At 38.7% G+C, this 13,529-nt stretch overlaps 1 pseudogene; it reads right to left on the bottom strand.

Annotated features, from left to right (window-relative positions):
* Positions 1 to 12,296, bottom strand: part of LOC121941613 — a 42,429-nt pseudogene extending 30,133 nt beyond the window's left edge.
* Positions 12,297 to 13,529: the final 1,233 nt, after the last annotated feature.

Below are 13,529 nucleotides of genomic sequence, written 5' to 3'. Positions count from 1 at the left end.
TGAAATTCTTTTTATTCCATTGTATAGGAGGACATAATTTCTCAGGGACATATATATCAAAGCCAAAACTCTCATGGCTGCATTCAACTAGCAGCTGTGGCCTTTTGTATTTGTACTTTATATGAACTAATTATTCAAGCTGACTCCGCTGTGCCTGATCTTCTTTGATTTCTGGCTGCACAATTAGCTGTTTCAGATTGTATTTTTCTCGACTAAGAACAAGATAAAAAAAAAACCTGGTGAGAAACTTTCACGAAGCATCTGCAGTGGCTCGAAAAGCATTTCAGACAATCCTTTACAAAGCTTATCCTCCCAACACAGTCTTACAGTACTTGACCCTTTCATTAACCCTTTTCAGTATGAATGTGCAGCAAAAAAAAGAAAAACTATGTCAGCAACAATGACCTGTCCTGGCTTCTGTGTCCATGGGTGTCATAACAATCTGAGAGAGAAGTAAAAAGAGGTTTTGTGTGGGCTGATCGCAGTGGAGCACAGAGAGGTGAGAGTTAGTTGACATAAAAAAGAAAGAAAGTAAATGCCTGAAAAGAATAAGTCAAGGTGTAAAAGCTGTGTTTATTTCAACACCAACTCTAAGTCTACTAGTTCAAGGTTTAAAACGCTCCAACTTTTTTTCAGTACCAGAGGCCTTGTTCTACAACAAACAACAGCAACAACATGTGTGTATGTGTGTGCGTGCGTGCGTGCGTGTGTGAGTGTGTGTGTGAGCAAATTGACCATTTATCAGTGCCAGCCCACCTTGCTGTGTGCGTAGACCACAGAGCCTAGCAGCTTCCAGGTGCCTCCTCTTCGATCCATTCTCACCATGCGTAGGATCTGCAGGAAACGCAAGCTCCGCAGGACCGAGGTGGCAAAGATGTTTCCCTGGCTACCTGCTGACACCACCGCCACAGACGCTATCAGCACTATGATGTCTGGAAGGCAGAGAGGAAACACACACAGTGGCTCAGAGAAATGAAACAGTAACTTATTATGAGTCAAGCATGGAAACAATATGAAGTTTATCTGGTGGCATGTGCGAGATTTCAGTTTTATAAATGTCCTACATTTAACTTAATTCTTTTAACCAGCAGTGGCAATGTCACAATGACTGGTATTGCTTTCACCGTGTGAGACTGTGTGTGTGTGTGTGTGTGTGTCATCATGGCAAAATGTGGTCCTGGAGACACATACGATGGCGGCAACTGCCATACAAGTTGTTTAAGGTACTTTGATTGTCTGTGAAACGCCGTCACGAAACTTTACAGGTGTGGAGTTGAGATCACAATGAAGGCAGAGTTCAAAGATGGATGCAGTTTGAACAAATGAGCTGGGAGTAGGGGGGCAGAAAGTATGAAAGGCCCCTCCACCCTACACTCCTGGCCCACATTTTTTTTCAGACGTGAACCGCTGTATTGCATCTTGAGTGATCTCTAGTTTAATTATATTTCTTGCATTATTTATGAACACTCATGTAATCAAGTGAGCTGAGTTCATTAAATCTGAGCATAGACTCAAATTTGTCTAAGACTTTTTGATGCAAAAGCAATATTTGTATGATCCAAATACTGGAAAACAACAGCGATTCATCCAAAGCTGCAGTTCTTTTTATAGAGGACACATTTATGCTCATGAGAACAACAAGAAATAGAAGAGACTTGTCATGGAAGCTGAAAAATGTTCATCCCCATAGCTTAAAAACCCAACCCAAAGGCGAGTATATCTCACTAATATTGATCTTAAAATTAAAACTGTCCCTTTAAACAGACAGGCAGGATGGCTCATCCGAGCCTGGAGGTCAGAATATGTGGGGCTGGCTTGATGTCTATCATGTTGCTGTAATAACAGCAACTCACTGTTGTCACCTCACTCTTGCCCCTCTGCGAGACAAATTAACCCAACAAAGGCTCCATAATACTGGAGCTGACATAATCTGCCACAAGCATCAACAGCACAATAATGTACTGCAGTGTGTACTCTTCCTATACACACTATATGTTTATATAAGTCGCCTGGCTACCATATGAATCTGCTGTGGACACAAAGAGGACGGTGGGGGAGGAGTAACTGTTCCACACAGAACATATTTTCATGTAAGGCAGCACAATTATGGCCAACATTATAGAATTAGAAAGCCTTTATTATCATTATATTGTGCACGATACAATGCGTGCCACTCCTGGTTGGCACATAAAAAATAATCACAATTATTTGGAGCAATATTTAGATCACGGTTATGGGTTATTATTACTCAATGATATTTGCCACAGACATTTGTCATTGCACTTTCACATTTAAATAAACAAGGCACTGTTTTCACTTCCATGTTGTGCCACATTCCTCTGATGTATAAATCTGTGCATCAAAAGAAACCTGGTCCTTTTCCATGGTGCATCTCCTAGAAACAAAAATACAATTGAAATTATACTCTGTAACAAAACTTAAATAAACAGAGAACTGAACTGCTTTTAATGTCATGTTGTACTGCTGATCAATAAATATTTGCATCAAATATGATTTAAAATATGTTTTTTTTTTCAGATTAGTTCAGTGCCTTTCCTAGTTGCAAAAAACAGTAAATATAACTGTTTATTGGACACATACATTTGGCCAAATGCACTTATTTCAGTCTGTCTTTGAGAGCTGGATGGATATGGTGAAGCACAATGCTGCAACACTGTAATGGTTGTATGAGTTGATGCTGGTTAAAAACTGAGATTCAGTGAGGTAACATTCGCCAAGTTATTCTCCTTGGCCTTAATGCATTCATCGTGACGGGGTTTTTATGGGGTTTTTCAGGTGGTTAAACAACTTAGTCGTGTTGGTTGCAGCACAGATACAAGTCTAATGCACTCCTTGCATATGATTTACATGCTTAGCATCACTGGGCCTAAAGCCAAAATATTTCAAAACACTGGATGATGATCCATGCCAAGCTACTATTTCTACCAATGCAGGACGCATTTTAATTGTTTATATCGAAGATCATTTAATAATGGGAAGCCAAAATAAGTGTGATTTATATTCCATTAATTGTGCAGCCCTACACAGTATATTTGAAATAACTAAAATCTCTACACTGCATGTCACTCAGATTCTAAAAGTCTGGGTTTCAAATTAGTTTCCCATGTGTCCAAGTGAACTGCATTAGTGTGTGTGTGCTGCAAATTGACAGATACACCAACAAACAAGTCACACAGGGACACACAGGCAGATTTAAACACACACAAACACACAAATCTGACACTGTTCAGAGGAAGTTCACACAGAAACCACACTTAACAAATAAATCAAATTAAACCCACAAAGAACACAGAGAGCTAAAGTAACAAGCTCCTGTGGCTCAAGAAATCATATTTTTCTCCTCTTTCCCTCTTTGCTCTTTTCTCAAACAGATCTTCCATTTCAGCAAAGCACCACGTGAAACTTTTCCCTTCAGCAGTGTTATGTGGTTCACTCAGTGCAAGAGGTTGTCCCTCATATAGACCCATCCCGTCAGCTCCTGTCCTTCTGCCGAACCCGTTTCGTGAGAGAAAATGCTGACCAAGGTGTGTCTAATGGCCTCTCTCACAGAATAAACCACAAACCAGTTGAGCCATAGTGGGGAAATGGAAAAGGGGAAAAGTCACTGGCAGCAGCAGCATTAAAAATACATGAATGACACCCAGGGGGTGAGAGTCTGTGGAGCACCCACAGGGCTGCAGCAGGTTCACTCCCTTTGAAGGTACACTGTAAAAAAACGTAAGAAAAATGAATGACAGGATGAATGTGTGTGTGACTTTTAGTGACAGTGTGTTTGTGGTCGTGGTGTGTGTGTGCCCACATCAGTAAAAGTGCACAGGTCAAAAAACCATCAGTCAAAGGGAGGTAAAGTACAGTGTAAACCTCATCACGTCTATGTGGGTCAAATTGAACATCATAAACAGATTATTCTTATAACTGATTTTATTGCCCTTTTTCTATACTCCTCATGTAGATAACCAATTAACTGACATTTGTATGATTATTACATTTACTGAATTTTATTGATGGTTTCAGAATGTGTTACAGCTTTTTCATTATGGAGGTTATGTGACCAGGCATTATTAATCCACAGGGCCAGCTTAATTCACAAGTGCTGTCCCCATACGCATGCATTTTCTGTCTCCATCTCTCGCAACCATTACAAGCAGCCACAAGTTTCAATGAGACTAAGTTTTTCATAGAGAAAATGACTTCTTTTTTTCCGCTCATAATTTCAATCTGCATGCAGAACCAGCTTCAGGTAGCCAGCTGGAAGCAGAAGAATTACTGCAAGGCAAAGAATCATGGGAGTAAGGCTTTTTGAAAAAGAAAGAAAATAGAGAACCCCAGTAATTAGTCCTAAAACCAGGAAATGAATTAGCATTTCAGCATCTCCACTTCCTTTGTCCCAAAGTCAGTGGGTTTGTTTTAAATGGGTTTTTGGTGAGATGCCCGGAATAATGTCTGTTGTTAACAAATGCTGAAGAGACTTTCACGTTTTGTTGTACAACATAAAATACGTTAGTAAATACCCAACTCGCAAACTTTGAAGCTTTTATGCTAAATAAGACTTCAGAACATTGTCAAACCAAACCAAGCCATGCCTAACACAGCCTTACAGCCTTGTAGTGGTGGCGAGACGACTGGAGTGTAGTTCGTTTAACGTTAACTTTTTACTTTTGGCAATTACATTTTGGCTTTAAAAATGCTGAAAGTGGTATTCATTTGTTCTGAGTATCTTGCAGAACAAAACCTGTAAGTATCATAAACATTTGTTCACCACAGAGCTTATTTTGTGCAATGATTGAAAATCCAATGGAAAAATCCCATATACTTTTTTTTATCAGAATACAGGGCAAAGCTAACTTCCTGCGTTGGCCTACAGAAATACGTCATCCTTGGGGCACTGCATTACCATAGTCTTAAATTACTTTGTCATATTTGAAAAGTTCCAAAATAAACACTGTAAGTGCACTACTTGATTAGTGTGAATTATCTAGACAGCATTTGCAGAGAATTGAGTCTGTCCAAAGCTTTTCAAATAATATAAGCAGTTGATCACTGTAACTGTGATCACAAAACAGAATAATGGGACTTGATAACATCTCTAAACTCAAAGAAACAATATGCAAGATTTGGTTTATTTGCAATTTGGTGCCCCAACAGTTTTGGAGTGGTACACCACTGTCGTAAATATGGACTTTAACTTAGCGGCTGTAGCAACTCGAAATCAGCTAGTGCAAACCCTACTAACAACAGACTTTCTGTTGCTACTGTTACACAGGTTAGACCACTGTAAACTCCAGTGCTGGGGTTTGCGCTGCCTGAATTCGAGTTGCTATAGCCACTAACTGAAGGATATTTTGCAGCGCTAAGCCAAGTAGTGTCTTTGCAGCAGGGAGAAAGGCACAGAGACCATGGGGTAGTAAATTAGGTTTTATTTGGGTTTAGATTTGTACCACAATGGTTCTTCGCTTCTGCTATGATGTCCTTACAGAGATTACCAAGCTTTTTGTTAAAGCTAGCTGGTGGTGTGTGCCATAGCTCCATAAAGTGCTGCGTTCTTCACCCAATAAGGTTACACTGTGCAAGAACAGCAATTTTCGGGGCAGAAAGGGGATGAAAGAGGCCTCCTTCCTCCTATTTCAATAAAAAATGATTTTGAAGCTGTTATTTTGATGATAAAGTAGCATAATGACTGATAATAACTTGTTCTGTCAGTCGCATGCTGCATCTGCTGCATTTGCTGAAACATCACTAAAATAACTGCAGCAGTTAAAGCAGTTAGCTGCTATCAGCTGCTCCAGCAAGGAACTTTAACTTTGCAAAGAACAGACAGTAAAAACCACAAGCCTCTGCTCCATGAAATCAATCTTACTTTCATTAATCCCCATTAAATCCCTATGTATTTGTCACGGGGGTGTGTTCAAGCTAAAACAAGATGCCAAATTGCTCTTTAAGTTGCAGTCATATAGTGTTTTGCTGAGCGACATTTTTCAGAGGAGGTGATGGTGATGAGCGATGACTAAATGTATTAAAAGGGCAGAGGCAAACTATAGAACATAAGTATATGCATGTAAACCTTCTGCCTACAACAACAAACAGAACGAAGAAAATGAAACTGTGGTGCACACACAGACACACTAAAAACATGCACAATATGTCATTGCCTTGATTTGGTCAAAAAAAGTAATATATTCTGATACTCTGTAATGTAGCCAGTGGCAAAAATAGAAGAAATAAATCTGTATAAAGCAAACTAACAGCAATTTGGCCCTCTAATCTCTCAAGCACCCAAATCAATAGATTTTCATTGTAGGTTTTGCACTGATTTCCCAAGCTGCCCCCAAAGCACAGTGTTATTATTTCTGCAATGTTTTTTTTTTGTTGTTTTTTTTTAAATTGAGATAATCACCAATTGAAAAAAACACTAATAGCTATGGGAATTTAAGACAGTAGCAGAAAATAAAGAAATCTTTTTTGTATCTCAGAAATATTCTATGGTAACTCAAAGTCATTATTCATCTTTCCAGAATGGATATATGGATATAATGGATATATAAAATGCAGGAAGAGAAGCAGTAAACTACAACCCTTAGCAAGCTTTATTTTGGCAGAACTATGAGTCTGCATGATTCCAGCCAAGTTTTGTATATGCATGTTTGATACTGTGTAACTGCCACAAATTAACTGTTAACAGAATACAGTCATCTGGCAGCATCCACCAGCAAAATGCAAATAAATAAATAAAATTCTATTTGAACACAATTTCACAGATGAGTTAGCCAAATGATATAACTCCATGGCAAAATCATCACAACAGGAAGAAATACTTTTAAAAGTAATGTTCAGCTGGAGGAAAGAAAAATATTTGCTTTAAGGTTTCCTTATTACAAAAGTAAATCAGGGGAGTGACTCATTCTGGCTCATTATTTTCAAAAGGGCATATCAAAAAGACATTGATTCATACCAAGTGGTAACAAATAATATTCCCAGTTGAAATGATTCTATATTTTCTTGTACTGTATGTTCTGATGTTAAACAAATTAATAAGACAAGAACAATATGTGCTGTCCATTGACAAGCTACCATGGCAACAATGTAGGAAAGGTAACACAACCATGGCATAACCCCAGAATACAGCTGTTGCTATTTTAGTTGGTTTTCAGTTCATGACACTTAACTGTAACATTTTAGTTGCCTGAAAGGTCTTGTGCTGTGTTTGGTTAAAATAAATAACCCTCTAAGTATTGAGATGGTGTATTTTTTGGTAAGAAGTCTACATTTTGTTTTGATTTTTTTACAGCTTTTTCCTCACTTTTAAAGCCTCTGTGAACCCAAATCACTAAAAACTTTCTGAATTTGTAGCTGAGGGTCTTGTATGTACAATAAAAAAAAGCATAAAAAATGATCAAAATATTTAAATTTGAAAAAATTTGAAATATTGTCATTTTAGTTTTTTCACAGTTTCCTGAAGTTGGGTTGATTTGGGTATGGTTATCCCCAATCTATATTCCATAATCTGGATGAAGCCAATCTAAAAGTCAGATGTCAGTTGATACTACTTTAACATGCCAATTCAAAATCCCTCAACACTTTTTTCAATAGGATGTATTTGGAAACACTCACTGTGAGTGCCAGAGTGCATTCTGGCACAAACTGGACCATCTGTAAATTTGGAGAACTGTTGGGATGTACCATTCGATTATTCAGAGCAATGCAATCTGAAAATGTCAGAGAGCACTCTGGGCACTCTGTCTTGGGAGAAGGAGCAGCAAAGTGCCAAACGGAGTGAAAGTGTAATGAACTTAACTGCTCCTTAATTTACGGAGAAGCACAACACTGTGTCTTCTCTCATTTTAGCGTAGAGCGCCAGATTGGATTTACAAACGCACCCAGAGTCAGAGGGCTCGAACAGATAGGGCTGTACCTCGCCGACTCTGCTTTGCTCCATGGCTGTCATGGAGAAGAGAGGCACTTGACAAAAGTGTGATCCAAGGATATGTCAATCAAAACGTGATCTGCCACGCCCCCACAGTCTTGATAAATGCTGTCCTCAAAATGAGCTGTTTTGAACTCAGTTTTCTACTATCTGAAAACATTTATTTTCACTCAGATTTTTGTAGATACAAAGAGAAGAGCAGATGAGCCATCAAAAGATGCATTTGGTTTTTGCTCTGACAACCTCAAGGTCTCTCATTTGTATGCACATATTGTGTGATGCCAAATACAGAAAACTAACTCTAAAAGATTTTTGTTGATACTTAATGAGACATTAAACTTTGAAAAAATATGTGCATTCCTATTATTTCAAGCCCGTTTCCAGAAACTTTAAAAAGTTACATTAACATTATCACATTTAAAGATAGCTGACTGCACCGTGCCAACCAACTTAGCAGCTAGTGTCAGGGTTATCTCCACCCTCTTGTCCAAATATGGTCACTTTTAGCTCCAAAAATACAAGATGCTGACAGCCAGTGCTTTAAAACGAGAGTCCACAAACCAATAGGTGACATAAAAGTGGCTATGTCCATTACTTTATACAGGCAATGAATGAAATGATGTATACATTTACTCACAGTTTTCGCAACAGTATCATAATCTTCTGAAGCCAAATTCATATTAGTGCATCAATAAAGATCACAGTTTTGACAGTTTTGTGATTTTACTTTGGGGTTTTATTGCCCTTTTTAAACAATTTGTTTTTTTGTCCTTTTATGATAATTATGCATGTTTTATTTTCTTTCTTTATTATTATTATTATTATTATTATTATTATTATTATTATTATTATTAGTAGTAGTAGTAGTAGTAGTAGTAGTAGTAGTAGTAGTAGTAGTAGTAATAGCATTTTATTTATTAATTAATTAATTTAATCTATTTACCGATGTATAGCACTTTGGTCTCTGTTGTTTTTAAATGTCCTTGATAAATAAATTTGGATTACACTGGATTGGATTGGAAAGACGCAAACCCATGATGGGACCGATCATCACCTGCATTTGTCTCTCCAATGCTCAGGTCCTCTGACTTATACTCATTTTCTGGCTTCATCCCATTATGTCTCATTTTCTCACACTCTCTGTGACACTGAGTTTTGTTTTGCTCATATTCCCTCAGTGCTGGCAAACTACAGTACGCAGTATAGTGTATGATGTGTGATGTGTGACGACGGGAGCTCACGGCCCCCTGTGTGAGCTTTAAGATGTGCTCTCCCTCCCCTCGAGCACCCTACTGTAGTTTCCAAGACGGAGCAGAAAGATCCATGTCTAAACAGTGGAAAGAATAAAAGTAAGTTAATGCAACCTCATTACGTAAATGCGCTCTGCTCTTATGAGCTCTGACCACAACTGAAAATGACACGAGCAAACTATGGTCAATAGCGTGCCGTGGAGCCGTGCTTACGTCTAACATCAGACTGTGTTCACAGAGAGCTCAGCTGCGGTCCACTAGAGGACAAGTGGAGGGCAACTGAAATGTGAAACAATGAAGGAGATGAAATAATGATCCTGCTGTTAAAGATTACTTTTTTCTACGTCTTTTTCCACAAAAAAGACTCAAGCCAAAAAGGCGTGCTCCTACAGCTCACCTATGACGCAGAAAGGCTTCCTTGCGAAGCGGAGTCGTCCCTGCCATCCTCTGTAGCGACAGCAGCATCCCGCCGACCAGATGCGGATGATGTACTCCAGCCCAAACACCACAATCATCACAAACTCCTGTTCAGAAAGACAGAAACAGTAATTGTTTCGGCAGCATGTTAACAGAGGATAGTGATGTTACAAGGGCTACAAATACATCATTGTATAGGATTATACATATCATCAATATAATGTTTATGTCAAAAAATGGACAACAGATTGATAAAGAATCTAATACTGACTGTGATGGATGGACTGTTAATGTGCACACATTGATTCAGCTCCCTTTAGATAATAACACTGACACAATTGTATGAAAGAATGGATCTCCATTTTCGGTTAGCACCTTTTGAATTCACAAGTATTTTCAAAAGCATGTTTGCTCTTTGACCCAACACTAGCTCGTTCTATCCTTCCTGGCTTTTTTTTTGAGGAAAAGCTTGAACTCCATTTATCGTTAGTAGTACTTAATGTTCCCAGTTTGGGGGAAGACACTTAAACAAATGAGCCACTGTGGAAATCTAGGTTTACTATCTATTAAAGAGGAGGTACTCTTTGTAATCATCAATATTCAATATTCAATATTTAAAGATATACTGTGCAGGAATTTTCTAAAAAAAAAAAAATGTATAGACTAAGACAGAAATAATCCCTTTAAATCATCACTTATGACACACTACAAGTGTGGCGGTGTATTAATTTGCAGAGCCTTATTATTTTCTTGTAATTATGCTGTGGTGGGGATCTTCGGGGGCGAGCACTTAGGTCAAGGACTTTGTGAAACAACATATTCTCACTCCCAACTCTTTAAATACTGACACTTGGTAACTGGCCCTACAAGTCAGACTATGTCCCTCTAGAAATATCCAAAACAATTTTGGTTGTTACTTGTGTCTTGTCAAAATAAACATCCATTTTCACAGGAAATGTACAGTATCTACTTGTTAAATGCATACAGACTCTTCGAAATAAATCTAGAACATAGGTGAATAATGTTGAATTTAGGTTTACTTCCTAGGCAACAAAAGCACGTGGTTAGGTTCAGAGAAAAACATGGTTTAGCTAAAAATAAGTATGTTTGTTACTTACATTATAATGTTGCATAATATGCATCACTAGCACATTACATCTGGAATTTGTTTAACCCATGCAACACCCCCTTTCACCCACCCTATGCATACTGTCTCACTCTTTATACTACGTCAGTTGCTTAGAGCGTCATAATGCCGCTGCCCGGTGCATCTCATACCACAGCTAAAGGGGGCCTCCGTGTGGTTTCTGACATCGTGGGCCATCTAGCAAATGTCAGTGTGGATGAGTTTGGGAATGAGACCGGTTTGTATTAAAAGGTCCTGACCAGGTGCCAGACCGTAACAATCAGGCCTCAAAGAGGACGCTATGACAATTGCTGACACAGCGTCACAAAAAAAAAGCAAATATTGTAATGCAAAACACAAAGCGGACAAAAGTCGTTCCAAAATGAGGTTGAGGTTGAATTTTACTTTTACGTCCAATGTCAAAACCTAAAAAACAGTGCCAAACAATTTCTGCATAGTGTACCGTTAACATTTCTGCTCTAAACTGTTAAATCACAATTAACACTAATCACACAGCTCAGTTTCTAAATGCATGAAATCCAACAGTTTTAATTCAGTGCATGCACCAAGCTTTGGCTGCTTGTCTCTTGAGGACACTGAGGTCATATCAGGTCTAAAGTTGAAGACATGGTGGGTTTTTACAGGCTGATTTCAGTCACTGGGAACTAGTTTTACTACATTTACTTCCTGGTAATGTGGAGGAGGCCAAATACATTTTATCAGAAAGTACAATTCAACAGTTAATTGCATTGGTAAAAATGTAATGTTAAAACAGACTCATGGATGTATGAAGAGATTGCTTCTGTAATACAAATTTCTGTTCCTGATAAGTTCATCCAATTTATTATTGAGGCTTGAAGTGGGTAAGGGAATATGGTGAAAGGTTGGGAAAAACAGCAAAAACTGAGGGGAAAAGGTATCATCACTTAATAAAAAAAGCATTAATTGGGGGTTAATTGAGCTGATGGTTGTCCAGTTTCTTACCAGAATGAGGAGACAGTAAGAGGAGAAGTCCTGATGAGCTGGGATGGTTGAGAACACTGAGAGGACGAGGCAGCTGAAGACCAAGATGAACCTAAACAGAACAACAGAAAAACAAAGGAGAGAATCATAAACACAACGTAAAATTGGCGTCAAACAGGATGACATCAATGGCCTGACCTCTTAAACCACCGCACTGACCAGCAGATCAAATCTCAAATTCCAAAACATCGTTTCCAATGGTCACAAATATGCTGTTGATCATTGAAATGTGCACTAAAGTGGAACTGCCGGCTGTATTTTCCTCTGTGAAAAACTCTTGAACCCCTTCTGGCACCAACAGAGGAGCAGAACACGAACAACCTGGCAGCACAATCACAGAACTTATTTCCTCTCTGCAGTGAACCATGAGGCGGACTATTATTCAATTTCCTGAGATATCAAGTTAATCATGCTTGTTTGTGTAACATGATTTGCAAGAAACAAGCAGTGAAACTGCGGCTATTGGAAAACAAGCAACATCCGACCATTTCCACACTCCGACTGTCGCTCCCTCCGCCAGGAAACCGTAGCCTTCCATCTTCATAAGCATAACATGCTTTTTTTCCATCACACAAATCTTCCAAAAACACGTCGTCGTCTGAAATAAGAGCATGGGGTTTGGAGTTACGGTGGCTCTTGATGCTAAACAGTGAGAGCACATCTGTGTTTTATCATCTCAGATCTCATCTTAAGCCCGCTGGAGAAAGACCGGTCGACACGCTGTGTGTCTAGTTTCTTCTTCAAGGAGAGACTTAAGTAGAGCAGATATGGCTCCATGTTTGCACAGTTACACATGAATAATTCAAACTGGAGACCTTTTTCTAATCTTTAGCCTTTATGCCTTTGAATATGCGGTGAAAAACCCTTTCATTTCAAAAGGGGGTACTCGGGTATGGAAAGCCCTAGTGGTGGGTGAGTAAAGAGAAGGGCATGTAGTAATCAATTGTGCCTATTATGAAAAGGCCCTTAGTCATTCTATCCATATTACTGATAATTATTAATCAAAAATCTCATTGTGTAAATATTTTGTGAAAGCACCAATAGTCAACTCTTCAATATTGTTGCAATATTGACAAAGGAATTTGTTTAAAAAAAATACTGTGATATTTGATCTTCTCTATACTGCCCAGCCTTGATTATATAGGCTGTTGATGGTGATTTAGGAGTGAACAAGATTTGCTCTGTAATCTTAAAATAAGGAAATGTGTCCATTCGATTAAACTTGAAATAAATTTTGTTTGTTTGGTTGGTTTTTATGGCTTGGGGGCTATAGAAATTCAAATTTAGCTTTTAAAATTAAAGCTTATATGGCCCACAATACAAAACTACTGCTTGTTTAACTGCACATCCAGAAGTTACGGAGCAATATATCATTTACTGGAGTCGTGTTTCAGGCCTCCTGATGATTGTAGGGATGTCAACTCTCTTGTAAGCTCTATTTTTGGTCTCTACCAACTCCTGAGGGAAATATCTGTCTCTTTAGCTGCTAAATGCGCCATTATGTTCTCCAGCTTGTCATGATTTGTATCAAGGAGTTCAATAAAAGTCTTTCAGGACTGGAAATCTAGGGGCCATCAGGATTACATCCAGTGTTTGAAAGGAGTCTGTGTTGAAATGGTGAATGAGCAGAGTGCTCCAGTGTCCCATTATAGCCCACAGGACAGTACAGGACTGTGCTGCTCTGACCCCAGATGGGCCCTCCTTGATATCCACAGAGCCAAAATGGAGGTCAAAATTTTCCACAGCCATGAGAACGATTATGTCATTAATT

Source organism: Plectropomus leopardus, chromosome 4, assembly GCF_008729295.1.
Source record: "Plectropomus leopardus isolate mb chromosome 4, YSFRI_Pleo_2.0, whole genome shotgun sequence".
In the NCBI taxonomy this organism is placed as follows: Eukaryota; Metazoa; Chordata; class Actinopteri; order Perciformes; family Serranidae; genus Plectropomus; species Plectropomus leopardus.
This window is presented reverse-complemented; position numbering and strand designations above follow the sequence as displayed.